Source organism: Eutrigla gurnardus, assembly GCF_963514095.1.
Source record: "Eutrigla gurnardus genome assembly, chromosome: 13".
Classification (NCBI taxonomy): Eukaryota; Metazoa; Chordata; class Actinopteri; order Perciformes; family Triglidae; genus Eutrigla; species Eutrigla gurnardus.
In genome coordinates, this window is record NC_139936.1 from 5,587,586 (window position 1) to 5,610,760 (window position 23,175).

Here is a 23,175-nt window from a genome sequence, read left to right on the forward strand (position 1 = left end):
CCACACTGATTAATACGAGCCCGGGACCCCCAGGGTTGACTGGCTGACTGGATGACCTGGCTTTCCTGGCAGGCTGGAAGTTTTGCCGGATAGATGGACGACTTGTGGGTGAGCTAACTTTTTTCTTTTTAGCCTGCTTGTTGGCGGGTTAAATGGTAGACTAAGTGGTTGGAAGGCGTTGGTTATAGGTACTGACTGGTTGGTGCAATGGATGCACGACAGGAAGCAGTGATTAGTGAGTAGTTTAGGGGAATTCATGACAGGCTGAAAGGGATTTGACTGAATGGCTAGGAGGCTGACTAGCCTGTTAGCCTCTTTTGATGAATGGCAGGTCTCGAAGGTGGATTGATGGATAGATGATGGACTGACTGACTGACTGGGAGGATAACTGGTTGACTGGAAGCCAGACTGAGTCTCCCAGCCTAGTGTTACCCACATTGGAAGAATCTGTAATTGTATCTACATTGAAATACTCTTAATTATAATTTTGGTTTTGGATTTACTGTTTCCTTGCATCTTACACATTTATTTCCATAATAATAATCTTATTTTTTTCTAGACTTAAATAATTAAGCTTAGCCCTCACCAATTTGGGGGTTCTGAACCTTACTGAGAGAGAATAAAGCTAAATAGACATTTAATAAAATGTGTATTTTTAACCAATTATACACAAGCAAAGCTTGTGTATTTCTGTATGCTAAACAACCTCGTCCAGCCTTGTCAAAAAAGAATAAGTTAATGAAACAAAAACAAACATAATACAAAGAAATGTATCAAAAGTTTAAAGTTTAAAATATTAGGAAAATGAACCTCTTATCTGCTCAAAATCATTTAATTTTCACAAATTTCCTGCATATCTTTGCATTCACTATTTTGGCCAGTGTGTCAGTTTGAATTGAATGTAATGTGAAATGTCCATAAAATATGTCACAGTATCAGAGGTCATCAGTTTCCTCAATGATAGAAAAGGGGTCCCTTGGGAAAAGGTTTGGGAAACATTGACTTAGAGAACCTATGATTCATTATACTGTAGAGGTGACTTATGAAAGAGGAATACTGCAGAAATACCACATCATGCAGTATTCAATCATCAAGGTCCTTGGCAGCACTCAGCAGGACAACATTACAGATTTACTGTATACCAACCATCCTTAGTGTATTCACTCAGTTCCTTTATAATGAGTCTATAGCAGCTTTAAAGCAAGCTTCGTTTTTTTTTGAAATGCCAGAATCAATGACATTTGATACCCAGGTTAAATCTGCGCTTGACGTTTCACCTTGAACAAATTACCCACCAAGGGGTCCGTGTTAATTTTTATGATCTATGGATTGAAATGCGTCCACGTTGCCTCACTCATTGAAATGATGAGCCGTCGTTTGTTTTACTGTAGAAGCGTCGAGTCGGACTGCCAACTGATTCAATACGCAAGAGCTTCTCTTCAACTGGGATCTATGGAGGAGTCGTATGCTTTGTCCTTGGTTACACTTTGGAATCCTCTTTCACAGCTTTACTTTTCGTACACAACAGAGAATATATGCTGTAGGTTGCGATGTTGACCCTTTCTTATTTCTGTTACAAAGGCCTTCGTGAACTGTCCTCTTCTCCCTCATTTTTCTTTTCCATCCAAGGAGAATGGAACAAACTCTTTTGGAAAAAGAAGTGCAACATACTGCCGCGGACAAAAGTCACATTTTAACCGTCCTGTTGCCAAGGTGACTTTTTGAGACGCTTTCCGTGTGTCTGTACGTCAGAGAAAGGTCCTCTGACCCGGTTGATACGAGGTAGCCAAGTATGAGAGATGAAGTTTGACGTGTCACAGGGCGGCTCCTCCACTCCATCATAAGGCACCTAATATCGTCCAAGGACATTCGTGTTTACATCTACGATGCCGGGCCGGCGCTCCGGGTACCGTCTCCCACACCCAGATATCATACGTTGGCGAGGTAAAGTTAGATCTATTGCTATTTTTTACCGCCACCATCTAAGCACCAATTTAATTTCACACGTTGACAGTCAGAGAGTACGAGCAAACATTGACCCATGGATTTTGGTAGCTTAATATGGTAAGCTACACTGTAACTACTGAACACTAAAACATTTCTCCTGCATTGTCTCATTGTTGCCGTTACCCCTCAGGTCTATAACAATAGCAGTTTGTGGAAAAATGCCAGTCTGTGGCATTCTCTTGCTTGAGCGGCTCCTTAAATTGCAGCGATAGACGCTTGTGCTTTCAGGAAGTGGGCAATAGCCATCTGTTCCCGGGCTCCGCCATATGGCGGGCCTTTTTTTTTTTTCTCGGGGAATAAAATAAAAACAAATATGTCAGAATGTTCGTCTTCTTTCCACGGACGCTGATCAACCTGGGGAGAAGCTGGATCTCAGTGTGTCTGGATTAATGGTCTTACTTTTACGCTTCGGGGAATGAGGGAGTGTGTTGTCGTGGTTGTTGGGGCTTTGTGTGTGTGTGTGTGTGTGCCTGTGTAAGTGTATGCACACACTAATGCGCATTTATGTACCTGGAAGTAATCCTGGAATCATTTGTCTGACTAAAGGGCGGTGTTAGCGTAGCGTTCTGAGCAGTTGGTTGCCCTAGACTTGGGAAGCATTAAACAACACGGGAGGGGGGAAAAAAAGAGCTTCAAGGTTAGCCAGAGTGACATTTCATGGCTGCCGCCGCCAAAGACACAAGAAGAAGAAAAAAAACACTCTCAAGCCATCATCAGGCTCTCCATCTTGCGAGGCCAGAAATTCAAAAGACTTGTCACTTTTTTTGAAAATCAGGAGAGTGTGATGTGTCATTGAGGAAGGGGGCTTCTTTCTTCTCTCGTCGATCCCCTTGTGCGTCCCCCCCCTCCGCTGACTGACAGCCAGCGGTGGGAGTTTGTGTTTGGTGGAGACAGAATACATCTTTTGTCTACTTGGTTATACATGGTGTGTTTTGTCTTTCGCTACCCCTGGACAGCGCTGACACATTGAGGTTTTCATTAGCCGTAAGCAGGTGGTGGAGGAGCGGGGACGAGCCGCGCGGGTCTGGTTTTTTTTAGGCCGCACTGTACGCACATCACGGAGGGCGTACATGTGTCCGCCCGCATGTGTGTGAACGGCTCGGCTCTTATATTTCCAGTGTGTGTGATATTTTGGAGGGTTGCTCCAAAGGCGAATAAATCAGTGATGCCTGGGATAAGGCCGTGGCCCCTCCTCAAACTGCACAGACAAGCTGAGAGGCTCATTAATCAAACGGCCAGTCACAGATGTGATGGCTTCCACACAAACCGGCAGCAGACTGTGAAAGTCACATCCAACAGAGTCAACTGTCAGCCAGGCAGGCAGGCAGGCAGGCAGGCCAGCCGCACTTTTACTCCCCCACCTCTCTCTCTCTCTCTCTCTGTCTCCCCCCTTCTCCCCACTGTTGTATTTATCTCTCAGCCTCCCTTTACCTCCTCTCACCTCCAGCGTGATGTCTCGGCGTGATACATCTGAAATATTTGTCTTGTCCCTCTAAAAACGATCTGGAAGGTTGAGGCAAATCTATCTTCTCAGAGAGTGGTCATGGTCAAACCGTTCCAGAGACACGAGGCATCAGTCATCGCCGCACGGCGCAACGTTCTCTGCACTTTCAGTTGAACAATATCTTCGGCTATCCAGATTTTCTTGTAGCCTAAATAAACCCTAATTCAGAGGTCTTCAAAGTTTTCTAAGTCAAGGACACCTACTGTAGGCATATAGTGGCACAGTGGAGGGACTCCTTTTACATGTCGTATAATATTGTGTTGTTTATTAAACCGGTCAATAATGATAAATTCCAGTTATTATTATAATGTGTAGTGCAGCTTATATTGTCATGTATAAAAATAATTTGTAATGATGTATGTTTAAAATAATAATTGTTGACAGATTCATATATTTACAGAACATTGAATGAATAGGAAGATTTAAAAAATATATTTTATTTATGGTATCAAATAATTTCGTGTGACCCCCTGCAGTAACTCTGCGACCCCCTAGGGGTCACGGACCCCCTGTTGAGGAGCCCTGATTCCTTCCCCTATGACATCCTCTTCACCGTGTCCAACTCTGAGTATATGTGCTGACACAAGTGAGAACATTTTCACCTTTCATTTTCACAGAGCATTCAGGAGTTTAATTCCCCCCCCCCTCCTCCATGGATATGCAGTCATGAGTAAATGAGTTTTCCTCCCGTCTATTTCTGCTTGTTATATCACATTTCATATTTCAACCACTCCACTGCTGCAATCTCCCCCTCCCAAAGGGTTTAAATTGGTTACAATTGTTAACAATAGTTACAATAATATCGCTGTGTTCGCTGACAGGATTGTCGGTGCATAGAGCTCAATGCCACGAGGCAAGCTTTCCAACGGGATTATCTGGTTATCCCTCGTGTATTGTGAACTTTCCGCAGTTTCACCTGACCTCCTTTTTTTTTTCCACAGATATTGTGATTTCAGATCATTTCGCGAGATAAATGGCAACCCCTGTGATTGTTCCCGACTCCGAACTTTGGATGGATAAACAGTTGGAGAGAGAGAGAGCGTGTAACACCGGAGCAAAAAAAAAAAAAAAAAATGAAAATACCACTTAATCTGCTGCAAAGCCCTCAGAGGATGGAGAGGGATGCTGGATGGAACGGGGACAAAACAAAGCCACCCGTTCCTGATTAAAAATGGCAAGTCCCAAGGCTGCCCAAATACACTGGGGTGCTTTAATGGTACAAATATAAAGACGGTGCTCCGCGTGTCAGGAGGAAGCTTTTGTCTTCGGTATGAGTAATGGCGCTGGAGCGGAGGAATTTCTGTTGTTGCGATGCCACAATTTATGACACCAGTTGGAGCCTCACAAAGCTGAACTACTCTCTTGCAAATTCACTTTTTTTTTTCTTTTGCTACATGAACCTTATGAGCGACTATTTAAATCAGGTTTGTGTACGGTATGACACGAGGTATGACTCAGCAACTTTATGGCCTGTTAACACCTTTTTTTGTTTGTTTTCTAGAAGCAAAAACTGAAAGACAGTTCCTGTTGATGTTAGTGACGTAAATGGAGATCCATGTCTGTCATCGCTCATACAGCCCACTTCAAATGATGTGTGTCTCAAGAAAATGCAAACTTGCCGCATTACATTGAGTGGAATTATGGGCTGCCATTATGAGCCCTGTTTTAATAGCTATTATTATCTCAAAAATGCACATAAAACATAGCATTTTATATTGTATTATATATTCATAACAGAAGTTGTCCTGTGAGGTGCTTTACTAAGTTGCCACACTTGTTATCTTCAGGTATTTTGTCACCATAACAGATTTTTGGGAAGTCCGTACAAAACTTTTGCTTGGAAAGTCTAGTCCGTCCATTGGGCATTTGTTTTTGTCAGCTCTGTCAGCAAAACTAATTCCATATTTCGCCCCTGGAACCAGTTTTGTCAACCAGTTAAAATGAACCGGGACTCGGTTCAAGACACGATGGACTGTTTGACACCGTTGCCATGTTTCCTGCTGATTTACTGAGTTGACTTTTTAGCTGACTACAGCAGTCCATTGTCAAGAGCCAGACTGTGACCGTCTGTTCCAGTCCATCATCTCCTTCCTATTCTGTTCCGTGTGCCATCTTTATTCAGACCCTCGGGAGGTGACACTAAGTTAAGCTTCCAGCTCGCAGAATGTTTGTTTGATGAGTTTGTTGAAGGATTAGACTGTAAAACCAATGTTGAATTGGAGAAAAAAAAAAAGGAAGAACCGAGTCAATACTGCAGTCAAGAAGAGCTGTGCTGCATAGTCATACAGTCATAGTGGTGATATGTGTAGATGTTAATTTGCATATGTGTGTGTGACGATACACCATTGCATAGTTTAGTGACCACCCCGAGGTCAATTAAGTTTCTGATCAAGGCTTTCGGGGGAAGTTCCTCTCTGAAAACGCCTAAAACATTACGTCTTCCTGTGTGACGGTTTGTTTTGGTGGTACATCACAAGGTTGCATCCTGTCGCCAGGCTCATTAGCCTGTCGGCGGCGCCTGGGATTGCCCCAGCCAATCAGCGCTCTCCGCGCCACTCTGCCATTTGCATGTGGTCCAGGAAGAGATAATTAGAGGGATCTCTGCCTGTCACTGTTAATCTGGGACTTAGTGAAGGGCTGTGACGCCGACATGCTGATGGACTGACACGCATGTTATACACACACACACACACACACACACGGCATGTGTGTGATACCAGCACTTAGCACAGGGGAACAAACACACAACAGCATAAAAAACACAAAATACTGCCTATGAATTTAGTTCTTTTTGACCTTTGACCAAAATATATCTCTAAAACCGCAGCATATTCCACTAAAAATGTATATGGGAGCTGCTTCTCCATCGGTATGTGGGTGATAGCATGTTTACTCAGTGGCTGTTTACACCAGTTGTACTATGCTGTTGACACAGGTTTTAGATCCCTGTTCAGATAGACTGCGCGCTTGTTGCTTCCCAAACAGGCAGAATGCTCGGTAAGCCTTTTGAACAAGCCCAGCTGTCAGCCCTATATATTCACACACACACACACACACACACACACACGCATTGATATGCACACATCCGAACAAACATGTACATGTGCTCACGCGCTGGCACGTCCCCAGCCCCACACACACACACACACACACACACACACACACACACACACACTCACACACATCGCTGATTGGCAGGCCTCCTGTTTTCCCATAATTCCGACTGATTTATCCAATCAATCTCACTTGCAGGGCTGCTAAAGCGTTGAGTAATATTAAGAGTAGAACATGCGACAATTAAAACATCCTTCAGGTAATTACAGAGCTGGTTTAGCAGCAAACAACTGAAGCATTTTATACATTCAGCGTGTTGCCTCTGCGTTTTTTTATTTATTTATTTGTACCTGTTTGATAGTTAATCGGAGGAAATGAGGTACATCTGTAAACGTTACCGCCTTTAATGCACATGTCGCATATTATGTAAAATAGCGAACCATTAGCTGAATGTGTGTATGCAAATATTGACTCTGTTCGCCTAATTGAATATCAGAGGCAAGCGTCTCATCAAGTACAAGGGAATCCTGTGTTAAAAAAAAGAAAAGCTGCATAGATGTTCTCATCACCGCCAAGCCTCCATTCCACCCGAATGACAGCCGGTCCTTTTTTCCTGCACACTGTGGGACTGTTTAATGGTGCATGCAGAGAGAGAGGGCGAGCGCCGTCGCTGACCTCACCCATCCTGCTCTGCGACCCTGTGTCACCACTGATGACACATAATAGTTGACACTTGACTTTAGGGGCTCTTTAAGTGCCGAGAGTGCCCGAGGCCCTGGATTCATATTCTAATGCAGTCATCTTTCGTAGCCTGCGCCTCCACCTTTTCGTCCAGGAGCTCTCTCTACACTTGTTTCCACTTTTTTCTTCGTCGCGTTCTCTCTCTTTCTTTTTCTTGTCTCGACAGTCACACACACACACACACACACACACACACACACACACACACACTTAGACGTACTCAGACACGCTTTTGCTGAATTGAGATAGCCTGTCCCGCCCTCCTGCCCCCGTGCCATTACAGGTAAGCACAGAGGTGCACTTGTCTCGACACTTGTCTTGACAAATCTATAGACAGCCGGGGCGAACACTCCAGCAGGTATCAACCCTCTGTTTTCATCCTCTCCTCTCTACTCCTCCTCCTCCTCCTCTACTGGCTCATCATCAGCATCCTCTTTCATCCATACATGCATGTCCTGCTCATACATACCTTCACCACATCCATATTCAAGCCTACAGTTAGAGGTCGGGTATCTGATTAAAGCATCCACTGGTATTAGAAGTATGAGAATCACTCTCCATCTCGCCATTGCTCTGAATGAGTGACGGGGATGAAGCTTATTATAGGGCATTGTGCCCGAAAACCATTGCACCATGCCGCAATAAATGCTTCTAGTTGAGCACGTCAAACTGGCTTTCTCTCTTGCGTGCCATCATTTTCACCGAGTGTTTACATTATGCTATGCTTTTGTGCCAAAACTCAACAGTTAGCCACATATTTGACCCGTGTGGAATCTGTGTTCGATGGAAGCACAAAAGCAAGTCCGAACTAAACGTTCAGAAGGACATTCTTAACACGTTCCAAGTAGTCTTGACTTTACAATCTATTCAGAAGGAGTTATTCATGCCATGCTCTAATTGTAAACTAAGCAAACTGTAAATATGGAGTCCAGGTAGGATGTTTATGAATGGCGAATGGTAAGTGTGTGCTTGCACTCTCCATCCCCCTTGCCTCCCACTCTTTGCCCCCCTCCAACACACACACACACACACCTTTACAGATTTTTACTCTCTGTTTCTTTCAACTCTTTATGCTTTTACCTGCTCCGACTCATCCCCCCCCCCCCTCTCCTATCTTCTCAGAGAAACCATCATGGGTCATGTTTTTCTGAGGCTTTGATCACTGAGTAGTCTTTCAGCATGTTGACTACAAGGCCTTTCACCTCCCCAGTGGTTGTTGCAAAGAGGGGGCACACTTATCCGGCTTCTATGATGTTAATAGTTGAAAGCCTCTGCTGGTGTTGAAAGCGTGTGTGTGTGTGTGTGTGTGTGTATATGTGTGTGTGTGTGTGTATATGTGTCCACTCAGACATGATGAAAGACTCTGTTATAGCATTGGGTTGTGAGCATGTTGCTGCTACGTCGTATACGTTCGGAGTCGGTCGGTGAAGCGAGTCGTATTTACCGCGCTGCACGCGACACACGACAATCACGTGTCAGTAATCATTCTGGAGGGAGGGAAAAAAAATCCACTTTAGAAACACTTAGAATTATGACATTGTTTTTAAATAGCTTAAAAGGTTGGAATGTAGATCTCCCGCTACCCTAAGCATTTCATCCGTATCTATTTGTTCAGTTATTGCATAGAAAACTTCCTTTGCTGTGCTATAATGGGTTTGTCCTCAGGGCACAAACTCTGGTTCAAATAGAGGAAGAAAAAAAAAGCCTTTTCTTTCCTCCGTCTTTACACCTCCTGTGTGTAAACGATGGTTGGGTGTCTGAGAGCTTTGCCGCTCCAACCAACTGCAGAATTCTCCTCTTTGTAAGATGCAGGGGATGGCCTTGATGTGACAGCTTGCGATGTTAGCCCAAGTTGTTTTTGACAGAAGACAAAGAAAGAGGGAAGGCGGGAAAGAAAGAAAAAAAAAATTGAAACATAAAGAGAAAAGCTTTGGAATTTTTCCTCTGAGGTGAATTGCGGGAATCAATTCTTTCTCTCCTTCATTTACAAAAAAAAACAAAAAAACCCGCCATCTTTGTTTTCCTCTGTATTGCTTTGTCATGACTGTTAAGAACAGTCTGTTTGATTGAATTTGCCACTGGAGACATTTAGTGATCTTGATGGATTCTTCGGATAGCAGGACGTCGGCTTGCTGGAAGCATCTTTTTTAGATGTTTTTGTCTCTTATGACATTATGGAAACAAGTCTACCCTTTCCAGCAGACTGAACGGTGAGTGGTATTATTTGACATATTGTACTGCTACATGCCAGTCTGCAAGAATGCCAATGACAATCACAGGAAAGGACATTTAGATTACTGTCGAGCCTCCCTGAACTGTCTCCTCCTATCTGGCCCTCTATCACTCCATCCGTTTTGTAATATGTCTCCTCTTCATCTCCAGTTTGACTTGTGATGATGAAGAGGCGGTCAGAGGGGTATAGAGCGTTTGCGTACGTGTGTTTCGGTATCTCTGCCCTCATCGAGACGGAAGTGTGACCCTTGGTCTGTATCTTGCAATCAGCCGGCCTGCCGAGCCCCCCCGTCTGAGTGTTCCTCCTCCAGACCTTTGAAGGAGCCCTTCTTATCACAGTGTGGTAGACCTTCCCTCTGCCCCTCACCGTGCTCAAGGTGAGCCTCACTCCGCGGCCTTCCTTTTTTTCCTCCACTCTCCTATATGCACCTTTACTGGTATCCATCCGTTCTCTGCGTATTACTCATAAAGGATGTTGGAGGTTTTCTCTTCCCCTCAAGGTGAGCCTCTCCCAGGGCTCTCCATACACCACCAGCTCTCTCTCTCCAATACTTATGCATACCTGACAAAGCAGCGGAAGTTTAAAGGCGCCTCAGTGCCCTCCACCCCCTCATCCGCAATTTCTCTCAAGGTGAGTCGCTTTTTCCCGCTCTCGTCTTTTTCTATTTCTGCACTCTATCTTGTCGACAATCGCACGTACACATTCTTACATCCTTCAGAAATCACGGCGAGTGAAAGTTCTCTCTTGTTATCCCTTTCTGTCTTGGAAGGCCTCGCCACCTCTGCCAACTGTATCTGTAGGGTCCGTAGGTTTGATGCCCACATGCGTGGCGGAGAGGTCAAACTGCCCGCGGTAATCTCACAGCCTGCCAACAGGAAAGACGTTTCAAGGAGGTTCTCCTATATGTACACCATGTCCATATCTAGTGTATGGAAAGCCTTGCCAAAGAAAGTTATTACAGTGGAGACAAACATTCTTTCTTATGAATTTGTGATGCACGATTTGGTTGAAAGTCAGTCTTTCCTCGGCGTGTTGTAGGTATTTCTATGTCTGTTTTTGAATAGTTGTGAGGATATTTGAAGCTCTCGCAGCACCACCAATGAAAGAGAAATAACAGCATTATTTTGTCGCAGGCACCTGTATCCAGTGAAGCATTTTTTTTATGGAGTTAAAATATGTGCTCGGATAAGTTCAGATGGTTGCAGCGGGACAAATTGGGCTCATGTTCTTTCACATCAGAGAAGCGACTTAGAAACGATGCCAAAGGGAGAGTCAGTCATCAGAGTTTCACTACGCAGTCTGCTCTTTCACGTCTCTCGTCGCATCCTCGTTCAACCGTGAATCCTGGAAATCACGAGTATCTGCAACTTTGTGTTTTGCCTGGTACGATTAAAGTGAAATCTTTTGGTGACGGGGAACATTTTTTCTTGTGAGGAGGAGGGACGAGCTTGTAGCTTTCAGGGTGGAGGTTGATAATGCGTTTATGTTTTGTCTTCTATCCATGAACAGTTTTTTTTTGTGAAGAAATAGTACCTGAACGCACCATTTGAGGTACAGTAAGCGCCCTGGATTCAGTTGGCTCATCACTTTCTCTTGAGGTGGTTGCATCCATGTAGTGGGAGGCCAGTGTGGGCTGATATCTGTCTGTCTGTATCTGTATCACTGAGAGCAGATATGGCTGATATCTCTGTCATCTCAGCATCTCAGACATGACAGCACCGATCATAATCACTCCCCCTCCGGCTCTCCCTCCTGCTATCTGTTTTCTCTCTGCGTTGCAACCTCAACCCGTACATTGTACCAGGTGTATCTGTATTTTTCCTGTTGTTTAGCGTTGCACCTCATTCTTCATATCTTAACAACACTCTCTCTTTCCTCCGCTCTTCCACGCGGTAATGGTGCACTTTGGGAATATGCTCTATATGCAAAAGGGAGTTAGTGTTGGGAGTGATGTTGTTTCTGTGCAGGGTTGTGTGTGTGTGTTTGTTTGAGTGTGGGAAGGTGGGTGTGTGTCAGAGAGCATTTACAAAGGGATCAGCCCTGGGGGTGTCGATGTATCCCCACAGTGGAGGGAGAGCAAAGGGGTGGAGGTGGAGGGGGTGTGGAGGCGAGCTAGTTCACAGCAGATGTAGCAAAACAGCCGACTAGCTCGAGAACCCCTCGCCTTACTTGGCACCGCACGGTTCGGCACTTATTTATTTATTTGGGTTGGGGGGCAAATGTATGTTCAGTGGCGTTGGATATCAGTGACAGGAAGGATCAAAGAGCCACGCCACAAATGAAGCTGTCAAAGTGGCCCGACAGCCGGGGTCCCGAGGCGAACATCCCATCGCTCGCACATTTTTTTTTATGATCGCAGTGAAACCTCACAGCAAGAAGGAAAGAGAGAAAAAAAAAAAGAAAAACCATTGCGTCCCGACTGGAGAGAAAAAGAGACAAAACGAGCGGCGCTGTATCATCGGCGTCCATGATGGAATGAATTATGAATGTGTGGAGGGGATTAGGAAACAATGGTTGAAGTCACTAGGATCCTCGCCTAGTTTTCTCACCCTCAGCCCAGCAACTAATTAGACTTTCAACACCAGTGTATGATCTCATTAATGTGATTTCTGCTTATGTAACGTGCACATACAAACACGCACAGAGAGATTGCAGCAGTGGCCGATTACATAAAGCAAACGAACGTGCGAGTATAAATGTATTGTTTATCGTCGCTGCTAATGCAGTTAGAGTGATGAGTCACGTTTTTTTTTTTTAATGTCGAGAACGCTGTAGGTTCAGTCGACGGGGCCTTTCGGTGTTTACGCCAGGCTTTCCCCTTATGTCTTGCAATTATCTGAGCAATTTGATAATGTGTGATGAATATCATCAGTCATGGCATCATCGTGTTGATTGGTCCACCGGCAAAGACGGCTTACACCGCTGGATTATTTCTACCTCAGTGGGGAGAAGAAAACATTTCAAGCTTATATAGTGGTGGTACAAATGTGGAATATCATTTTTTTTTATTATTTCTATTTGTATAATAGATACAATTCACATCGGCTAATTAGGATCCACACACTGAAATATAGAGAGAGGGGGGAGGGGGGGAGCAGGGAGAGGGTAAGGGTAGATAATTAGACAGAATTAAGCCATCTCTTTTAATCTAGCCCCCTGAAAGAAAGAGAGGGAGAGAAAGAAAGAGAGATGGGGGAGGGAGGGTGGGGGTTCTGGGGGTGAGGCCGACACATTCACCCCTCTGCTCTCTCCCTCTCTCTCTCTCCCTGTCTGGCTGAGGCTGTGAATGTGTGGGAAAAGAGGGGCCTGATGCCTTCGCCTCAGCAGAATGGATCAGCTTGTGTTTCTGAGGCTCTAGAAGTGTCCCATTGTCATGATGTCACTGCAACTCAAGAAGGCTGACCTCTGACCCCTATGGATTCATGGTAGCCCACCGCCGCTCCACCACACACCCCCCTCACCCGACACCCCCCAAAAAGGGCCAGATTGCCGCTGGGCGCCCACTAGGGGGTACCCAAGCCTTTCGCTGTGGAAATTCAAGGTGCTCGCGGCTTTTACGGCGGGCAACTCCGTCCGTCTACGTCCCCCTGATTGGGGGTCCTTTCCCTCGCTCTACCCCGCTCTTCCCCCCCCCCCCCCTCAGTCGCTCTGCCATCTCAGCCAACCGCCGCTCTTTCTCTCTCCTCTCTCTCTGCCGCTCTCTCTCCCTCCTACACGCGTTGTATCTCTCTACCCATGAATATAGCGAGCGCCGCCAGATGTCGCAAATACATCATCTGAGGGATGCAGTGGTGATGGAAAAAAGTCAAAGCACGTACGAGTGGGGGATGTGAGCCGACTTCAGCTCTCTGAGCGTCTGTGTGTGTGTGTGTGTGTGTCACTGTATGCCAGCATTCATCTGTGCACGCGTGTGTGTCTCTGTTTTCTGGGCTGCGTGTGTGTGTGTTTGCGTGCGTGCGTGCGGGTGAGTGTGTTCGCCTTTGTGCGCGTACGAGTGTGTGGAGGTCACAGCAGGTCAGCATATTGTCCCTCAGATGTTTGATATTTTATGTATAAGAGGGTGGCTAGAGCGAGAGGATAAGCACGTTCCTGACAGAGGCATCTCTCCGCCACAATCCGCCACCTCAGCAATGTGGAGCCCAGAGTCAGATCAACAATGGAGGGGAGCTGCCTTATACCCGGAGAGGGCTGATGGGAGGAAGAGAGAGAGATGGAGAGGGGGGGGGGAGAAACCTAGAATTCCAGGACTGCTGCTGCTGGTGGGGCAGTCGGCAGCCTGACAGCACTGTTGCAATAAAAGCCCACGATTATGTACAGTATTGTGTTTACATATGCAAAATGCATGCAGAAAGGCGCATCATAAACATGCAACAATCATACATGAAAGCACCTTTTCTTGTTCATCTACATGGATGGAATCTGTCGTCACGAAGCCACACCAAAGACATATGCTTTTTGTTTTGCTGTTGCAGGTGTGTGTGTGTGTGTGTGTGTTTGGGGCGAGTCGGGGCAGAAGAGGGGCAGTGGCGTCCTCAGATCAGCCCCGTGTCGGGGAGGAGATTCCCCAGAGTGGAGCTATCCCAAACAGCACTCCTCTTCTTTCTCCTTCAGGGGGAAAAGTTTACTGCCAGCTTGCTTTTGTAGTCGGCCTCAAAAGATTTGCGGCAGTCAGCATTAAAAGGCACAGATCTAAGGAGACGCCTCCAACTGAAATACCTACAGAGGAAGGAGAAGAGGAGGAGGAGGAGGAGGAGGAGGAGAACGGGAGTGGGGCAAACTGATACAAACATTAAAGACAGACGTTAAATGCTCCTCTTTATATCTGCTTTGTACCCCAACAAACAACAATAATACCAACAAAAATCCTGACCATCATCTCATATTGCTTCTTTTTGTTGTTGTTTTTTTGCGTCCGCTTTGATTCCTTCCTCTCTCTTTTTTTTTTTTTTTTAGCTTTACCCTTTTTCACACCCTCCTATTTGTGCTCAGTTGTTTGAAAGGTTGATTTCTTTATTCCCTTCTGCACACAAACACGCTCACGTAAGCTGGTTACCAGGGCGATGGTGTGGCGGATGACATCATGCCCCGACTGTGTTGTGTAGCGGGTCGTGCTCTGGCAGGGTTCATGGGATGGTGGCGTGGGCTGGCGCAGAACAACTCGCTGTGCTCCCTCCATCTTTGCCTCTCCCTCCCTCCCTCCCTCTCTGTGTCTCGCTGGGCTCTCAGCATTGGCCTGTCCAGTGCACCCCGTGTTCCCTGGGAAAAAGATTAATTATTCAACACACAGCCTCAATTAAATTTAAATTCGGCAGTTCAAGTAACCTTTTAGCATGGCACATTTATTATTAAGTCAGATGCTTTGGCCCTGTTTAGATTTAGAGCTTATCGGATTCTTTCAGCCCCTTATCACATAGGCAGTTTACTGGAGATGGCTGTGAGGCTCGGCCTTGGCTGCAACGCAGTGGGGGATATTTTCTCAGACTTCGCTTCTGGTAAACATCTCTCACTGTAAATTTCCTTCACTTCTGATTTTTTTTTTTTTTAACTTTATAATATGCGGCGAACTGCATAGTAGCTTTACATGTGAGCTCATGCAGCGAAAGAGTGAGACGCTTTCAATCAACTTAGATTCCAGTTTGGATGTTCGCCGTCTGAAGTAGCTATCAAACACGAGGCAGGATGTCGTTTTGACATGCATTTTATAGCATAATGGATACTTGGAAACTTTGAAAGCATCATCAATTGCAGATGTCTTTCTTTTGGGTTATGTTCTTGTTTCAGTTCCCAATTCCTGGAGGAGTGGCAGGAACAAAATGTGGACTAATAGTAGCAGAAACCTCCAGGAATAGACACGGAGAAGACACAAAAAATGAATCAGGTTTCATTTTAGACCAGACATGCATATTTAACAAAATTGCGCTCCATGTTTTGGTGTCACGTGATCACAAAAACACGCAAAGATTGATACATGAAAGCATAAAATGCTAACATTTAAGCCGGCACACAGCAGCTCGGCGGATTGTAACACAACAAGGAGCGACAAGAAACAGCCTTGACGGCCCCTCTCAATGATCCCCCCCCCCTCCCCCAGTTCCTGTCTCCCGATTTCTCTCTTCCTCCCATCGAATGAGGTGGTGCCTTTGTCAGGCGGGAGCTCAGAGACCTCACAAAGCGAGGGAAGATGTCACAACAAACAAAAACAGCATAGTAACCCCCCCAAATCTAATCAGGAGCCATTGATTCATGCTCTGAATGGAGACTGAGTACCTTGAGAGTGGCTCATCCAATAAGGCCATAGACGGCATGACAGGGACCTTCACAATTCAGCTGTATAGTTCCCTATCATTCTGTTCTCACCTTTAGACTCGACTCTGTCAACCCAAAGATGATACAATCATCACTCCTCTCCAGCTCCCTTTTTATTTCACTAATTCGTTTGTGCGCCTCAATCAATGATTTTCTTCTCTCCGATGTGATGCGTGGAGTGTTTTTTTGGAGTGTACACTAATAGGCTTGCTTTGTGGCTGCAGAGAGATATGAGTCTTTATTGCTTTAGGTACTTAGGTTGTGCTTATGAAGGATGCCTCGTTTGGCTAAGCAAAGGTTTACCTTGTGCTTAATTGCTCAGTTTGCCTTGGATTTCCTTTATTTTTTTGTCAGTTTCGAAGAGACACATTTAACTTAATGTGTTTAAATGGAGAAAACACATACTTGTGTACCAATGTTTTGTCCCCCCCCCACCAAAAAAAAAAAAAAAAAATCACATTAACAATGCAACTCTATTAACTCTTACGGGAATCTGTGACATTTCAAATGAAATTATTTAATCTATAATACGTGAATGCCCTTCTGAGTTTTTTGTAATGCTCAATATAATGCAACAACTTTGCTCTTATTATTTGTAATGATATTTTGGCATTACAGGGTAGAGGTATTGATTTTGGAACCCAAAGCATTTATTGTGGAGGTAAATGTTATTATTTTAATATTGGACTCATGCTAATTTAATAGAGCGTAACATACACGTCAGGGTGTGAGCCGCAGGGGTGTCTCTCCCTCTCTCTCTCTCTCCTCCACCAAGTATTGTACAATATACACTAATCTCAGGTAATGTCAAAGAGCCATCTTACTTCCCAGGTTGTATTTGATGGGCCCTGCTTCAACCAATAGAGCTTGAAAACATCAAATTTCATGCACATGAACCTGTATGGATTGTTATTTTGGAGTGGTCAGGTGACTACAGGCTCTTGGGAGGTCAAAAGGTCACAGCTTTGCATAATGAACAGTTTCCAAACTTTGCATACAGAGAAATAGCTTTAAACGAACTTACGATTTAAGTTTGCTTATTATGTTATCACATTATCACGATCATCACCGATCCCACAAGCCATCTCTCCACTCCACCGTTCAGTTAAATGAGTGTGTATGTGGATTGGGGGGGGACGACTTCCCCCACTTTTCTTAATAGACCAGAAGATCCCTGGCCTCTCAGTTGTTACCATGGCAACTGACCCATTTGCCTGCTGCATATGAAAGTGAGGGCGATGGATATTGAGAGTAAGTGTGAGACAGGGTCAGGCTGATTGACGGACAGACAGATGGGTATAGTTGTGAAAAAATATAGCAAAGTCCTTCTGCTGGGCTCTCTGCCTGTCTCTCTCTCTCTCTCTCTCTCTGCCTCTCATTCAGCCATCTGATCAGCTGTATTAACACAGGGACACTTGCTGAGCGGGGTTAAAAAGGCCATCCATTCACCCTCCCGTGCTCTCTGTGCATTATGTGCATTGTCGAGTGGGTGTGTAAAAACGTATTAGACGTGGGACGAAAGGAAGGTGTGCGTGCACGTCTGCATATGTGCATGTGCTCAACCGTCTTTGGACAAAGAGGTGGGGTCTCTCTTTTTTTTTTTTTTTTTACACCCTGTCAAAGGCGTTACCAGTAGAAAAGGAGGATTTTGGGGTGGCCTCCCCCCATCTCACAGATATGAAGCTGTCATGGGAAGAATAGCTGCATTCATTGAATGACACTTATTTTCTCCCACTTTACACAAGTGCGGCGAACAAAACAGGCAGGAGGAGCAGCTGAGGAAGACATTTTCTTTTTTTTCTTTTTTTTTCGCCTTCGTCTGCAATGACAGACATGTGGCAATTACTTTAAGTCTAAGCACTAAGAACACCAAGAAATTGCCATTCCTGCTCAGCTTTGTTACTTCATTCTTGCAAGCTGCCTCAGGCTTTTTTTTTTTCCATGTTAACTGTGTGTGTGTGTGTGTGTGTGTGTGTGTGCGTGTGTCTGTGTGTGTGTGTGTGTGTGTGTGTGTGTGTGTGTGTGCGCGTCATTACCATGGGTCACAGTTGGATCCCAAGTGTGCAGCGTGCTCCCATGCACCCAAACAACTGACGACCAGGTGACAGCAATACTTTACTTACGGCAGCTGTGATGTTAAAGGCCGTATGCTGGTTATCTTAGTTAAACGATGTAGTTAGTGGGGTGTAAGAAACGCCAGATGAAGAGACACAGACTCATTCAATCTGTCTCCGTTGTTGGTATTCTCTTATTTTGTCACATTATACAGATGTCACTTGTTGAAACGTGATTAGAATGAATATTCTCTCCGATTGGTTTGTGTGATGTGTGAGTGAACATAAGTCAATAAGTCTCACACACGTGGGTGTTTCTCTTGTCCTATAGGCATGAGGCTGTGCATGTGTGTTAATACAGTAGTATCTATGTGTGTTGTCACTTTGCCCACTGAGGGTTACCTAATAACTTGGCAGCATTGAGTTTCTCCACCTATGCCACGTGTCTAATCTGAGCGTCGCTAAATTAAAAGTCCTTTCTGAGCGGAAGTGGAGGACAGTGTGTTTCCCTGTAGCTCACCTCACCTCCCTACTGCCTCTCTCTCTCTCTCTCTCTCTCTCTCTCTCTCTCTCTCTCTCTCTCTCTCTCTCTCTCTCTCTCCCTCTCTCTCTCTCTCTCTCTGCCTACCCTCTTGCCCTGGTGGCCTGCCGCCCATTTTCCCACTAAAAGCAGGTGTCCCGCCACAGTAAAGAGTGCGTCTTAATCAGTCGCGCACACACACATTCACATGCACTCTACCTAAAGTCATAACCAGGCCTTCATCCATGCAAATCAAATTAAACACACACACACACACACACACACACACACACACACACACACACACACACACACACACAACAAGAGGCGCCCCACTGTCACCCTGCCTTATGTCTAGCAGTGACACTTGGATGACACCAGCAGTAGGATTATAAGAGCATATTTATTAGCCTTAGCATCGGTCCTGTGTAAGGCAAGGGCAAGAGAGTACACACAGGTACTAAAGTACACTGAGTGAAGCCAGGGGCAGAAAACTAAATGACAATTAAAGCCCATTAATTAAGAAATGGCTGTCGATTTTCCCATTGTGTACTGCAATATTTTTTATTTATTTTTATGTTGCAGGGCTTGAGATTAAATTATATCATTGTATGCATTATTGTGGATAGCTTTAGCAATGGGACAAAACTATTGTTCTTTCTATTTCATTTACATTGCCCCAAATATCGTTAACCATCATGTGCTTTATAGACAATAAAAAGGAAGTGACCGGCGGTTTAAATCAAAATATTCATGGCTGTAAATGTATTATATATTCTTTCTTGCACTGTGCCAGGAAACAGGTTTGCCCTGCACAAACATCGACAATGGAGCGCATTAAGATGTTTTTCGTATTGCAATTTGGAGACAACTCTCCGATAAGCATGAAAGGACTTTTGGTATTTAAAGGAGAGGATTGTTAAAGAGAGGAAGAACAAAGCCGTGGCTCACTGTTGCCATCACACCCCCCTCCTCCCATGTCCTTATTATCCTGTTTTGATGCTTTAGGGAGACAAATGAACTTCAGGTGCCTTGAAATCTCTTAATGAACTCTCTCTTACCCCTCACCCTGTCCTGCCTACATTAAGCTGGCGCAGCAGCGGATGCTTTATTTCTCTTTGGTGCATGAGTGGTTTACACAGATCTAGACAGACACTTAAGCAGAGGCCACACACTGAATGGGTTTCATACAGAAAGTGAACAAACAAACACACCCGCACATGTGTGCCGGCACACCCAGAGGAAGCTCAATGTCATTCACCCACACACACACACACACACACACACTTGTAAACACACACAGGTATGCGACATACAACACATCACTTCATGTTTAGGCGAAAAGCTCTGCTTGTCGTCGTCGTTGTTGTTGTGTGTTTAAATCTGAACAGACAGGCACCATAAGAGCTTGTGTGTTTTGCTGCATCAAATAATCACTCTCTGATTATCCGACTCACGAGAAAGACGAGCACCAGACAAATAGCATAGGGCCTCTCCTCCGCAAACAAGCCAAATAGATTTTCTGTTCAGCCCGATCCTTTCAGCGACCAGAACCCATTTCTATCCGTCTCGCTGTCTGTCTGTCTGCCTGACTGCGTCTGTTTATCACACTGCTCCAAAACTAAGCCAAATGTGTGCAGTCTAAATTTACAAATGAGCGAAAAGATATCGCCTATGGCCAAGTGACAGCAATGCAATGAAGCTGGTCAGCTTTTAGACTCAATAGATGAAAGCACTGCGTTTGTAGCTTTGATGCAAAAATCCAACTTTAATGCTGCATAAGAGCCAGTTAAACATGACTAAATCAGAGAGAGGAAAGGATGTGGAGAAAAAGAGAGAAAGAGGCTATCGATGGGAACACCAGAAATAGAGAATGAGAGAATTGTGAGGAAGAGAAGCAGGCAAATGAGGAGTGACGTGGCTTAGAGTAGAGCATATCTTAGGCTCAGGTAGCATGGCTAGCTTTCTAGCCTCCTTGAGCCTGTTTCCCACCCGTGGATGTATGGAGTTGGCCGGGTGGCTAGCTGGCTGCCACTGTTGGTTGCTCGGTGTTCCTGCACCGGCCTATTTGAAAAGCCTGATGTGTTTTATTTAGGCCTGTCATCTGCACGCGGAGATGGACTCTAATTGATAGTCAACTCCAATCTGCATGGAGGCAAACTGAGGAAAGTCCGGGAGGTAAAACTGTCTCTAAAACACACACATCCATTTGACTCCAACTTTACCTCAAAGGAAAAGACTGAACTCAAGGTCACTCACCTTTGTCATTATCTTTCCCCTTCCCTCTGCAGCACACTTACTTTTTATATTGAACAACATCTAATAAAAGTTGGCAGTGTCAGTGTCTCTGTGTGTGTGTGTGTGTACCTTTGAATGTTTACTGGCAAAAATGGCCATGCTGCAGTCAACCTTGGGAAGCAAGTAATAACCGAGAGGAACACAGTATCCAAGGAGAGCTTTAGGTATGTGTGTTAGTGTGTGTGTATGTGGAGGTTTGAATTCATTATGCTCTGACTTTATCATCATTTTAGTGTTGTAATCAGGCGGCAACCTCCGGTTCTGAAAAGTGAAGCCAATCCTGAAGTGCCTTAAACTTGCATTCTCTCTGCTGGCCATCAGGGGGCGACTCCTCTAGTTGCAAAAAGAAGTCTGATTACATGGATGTTTGAGAAGATGACCCTACTTCTCACTTTATTTATTACCTCAATAAACATTGTAAACATGAGTTTATGGTCTTTATCGCTAGTTTCAGGTCTAGTTCAATCCAGAATGATGTTCATTTAGTAAATTATGGTCCCATTTAGAGTCAAGTAGATGATAAAGCACAGTTTGCTTTAGGGCAGGGCTACCCTGTGATTGACAGGTTGCTACCATTACGTTGCTGTAGTGGCATCGCTACCACCACTGCAATTAGCTCCCAAGATGACTTGAACACTTAGCTTTAAAGTTAGCTTGAATTAACAGATGCGATAAGGATGCCGCTCTGCCTCTTGTGTTTGTGTTCTTAAGATCCACCCGTCGCTCCTCTGCAATCCAAATATGGTCACTTCCGTTCACTGCTTGCAAGAATTCCAAGATGGATAGCATGGACAAACACGTTTTTGTGTTTTTGAGGAGAGGTCTGGGTTTGGGGGGTGGCTGGTTTTTCACGGCTACACTGTAACGACACCACACAGACCCTGCTTGTGTGTTTCCCACGCCAACAGACTGCCAGTGGGGGTATGGAGATACAGTATGGCTCTGGGCTTAGGTAGGGAGCAGTACAGTATGTGCTGGGGGCAGGGAGCCGCTCAGCAAGGCGAGGCCCTTCTGTCTCCTTGTCATCCCGGTGCCATCGGGGGTTGAAGGTGCCAGTGTGTGTGTACGCGTGCACGCGTGTGAGTGATGCGGGTGGGCGCGCAGCCGAACGGGCACTTGACTGGCGCTGTGGCACTTAGCTAGCGAGTAGCTGCTGGCTTGGCAGCGCTCCAGGTTAACTCGCCGTGCTGTGAGGTTTTTTGTATCCATGTGCGTAGGGTGATGTGGCACCAGATGCCACTCCATGTGCCCAAATCCTGTTGACATTTGGAGCGTGGGCAAGCGGGCACACAGGAAGGAAGCAGGAAAAAGAGGAGGGAAATTTAATTAAGATGAAACAGCAGCCTCAGCCACTGCAAAAGCATGTCATGTTCACGCAAACAAAGTCACCCGGGAACCAGCAAAAGAAGGCATGTACACATGTTTTTGCCAGTAGGACTTAGGGCTGTGTATGGGTGTCCTTTACACAGTATGTGGGAATCTGGCAGATAAAGAGAGCAAAGGGTGTAAGGTTCAGGAGGAGATGGAGGGGCGGGAGGCAGAGAGAAGAAGTTGATTGAGAAATGTGCTTGTGTGTGCATGGGTGAGGGGATAATTTGATTAAGCAGGCTGGCAGAAGGAGGAAGCAGGGAAGGTCTGGTGACAAGTTGATGCCAACACCTCCTCCTCCTGGCATGGCCTTCACCCTTATTCCTGACAGAGGAGATGGAGTTGTCTAGTATTTTGGCCTGAGATCGTTAGTAAAAGGAGGATGAGAAAAAGTCAGATTTACATACAAGAGGGGACAAGCGAGGGCGACAAGGGGCAGGATAAGAGCAGAGGAAGGAAGGCTGACTGTGAGGATGACACAAGGCCTCGAGGAAGAAGGAGGCGAGATCGAAAGGTGGTGTGTAGGTGGTGATATGAGGGAATGGCAGGAGGTGAAAGAGTAGGAGGTGTGAGAAAACCCCTCGAAAACAGTTTTGGACTCAACTTTCACACAATCAACTTGGCCAATCCATTTTTTTCTACGGATTAAAGTAATGCTTTTTAATCCTTATATTGTGGAAACGCCATGTTTAATGGTAAACCGTATAAATGGGACAAAACACTATGTTAAATTGTTACAGTCACACCTTCCATCATTCATTTAACTTCCTATCACTTTAAGAGTTATTCTCCTCCCACACTTCATTCATACCAACCTGTCCAACAAGCTCTAGATGATGAGGACATTGTGCTTGAATGCTCACTGGTGTCATTACTCCATGAGCACATTTACAAATAAAGCGGGCGGACAGATGTCGTATATTTTCCCAAAACGTACAGTTCCTATCAAATTCTGTTCTTTTAGTATCTCCACTTTAATTTTATACTTTGCCAATTAATGTCAAAGCTCTAATAGTCATCATTTTGATTCAGTATAAGATGGTGGCTCTTCAGGTGTCTAACTTGAAGTATTTCAAGGAGTAAAAAAAAT

The 23,175-nt window shown here is 45.1% G+C and overlaps 2 protein-coding genes across 5 annotated transcripts in view; both read left to right on the forward strand.

Annotated features, from left to right (window-relative positions):
- The window catches only part of mctp1a (multiple C2 domains, transmembrane 1a), a 455,748-nt gene that overhangs the window by 186,773 nt on the left and 245,800 nt on the right, over positions 1–23,175 (forward strand). The window lies entirely within an intron of this gene.
- Positions 1–23,175, forward strand: part of kiaa0825 (KIAA0825 ortholog) — a 102,622-nt gene that overhangs the window by 47,726 nt on the left and 31,721 nt on the right. The window contains exon 23 of one of the 4 annotated variants that reach the window (XM_084025749.1): positions 1–76. This exon is cut by the window's left edge and continues 46 nt beyond it. The exons of the other annotated variants lie outside the window; for them this stretch is intronic. The gene's annotated coding sequence lies outside the window, so the exon portion shown is untranslated. Of the gene's footprint in view, positions 77–23,175 lie in introns of those variants that run through there. 4 annotated transcript variants of the gene reach the window in all.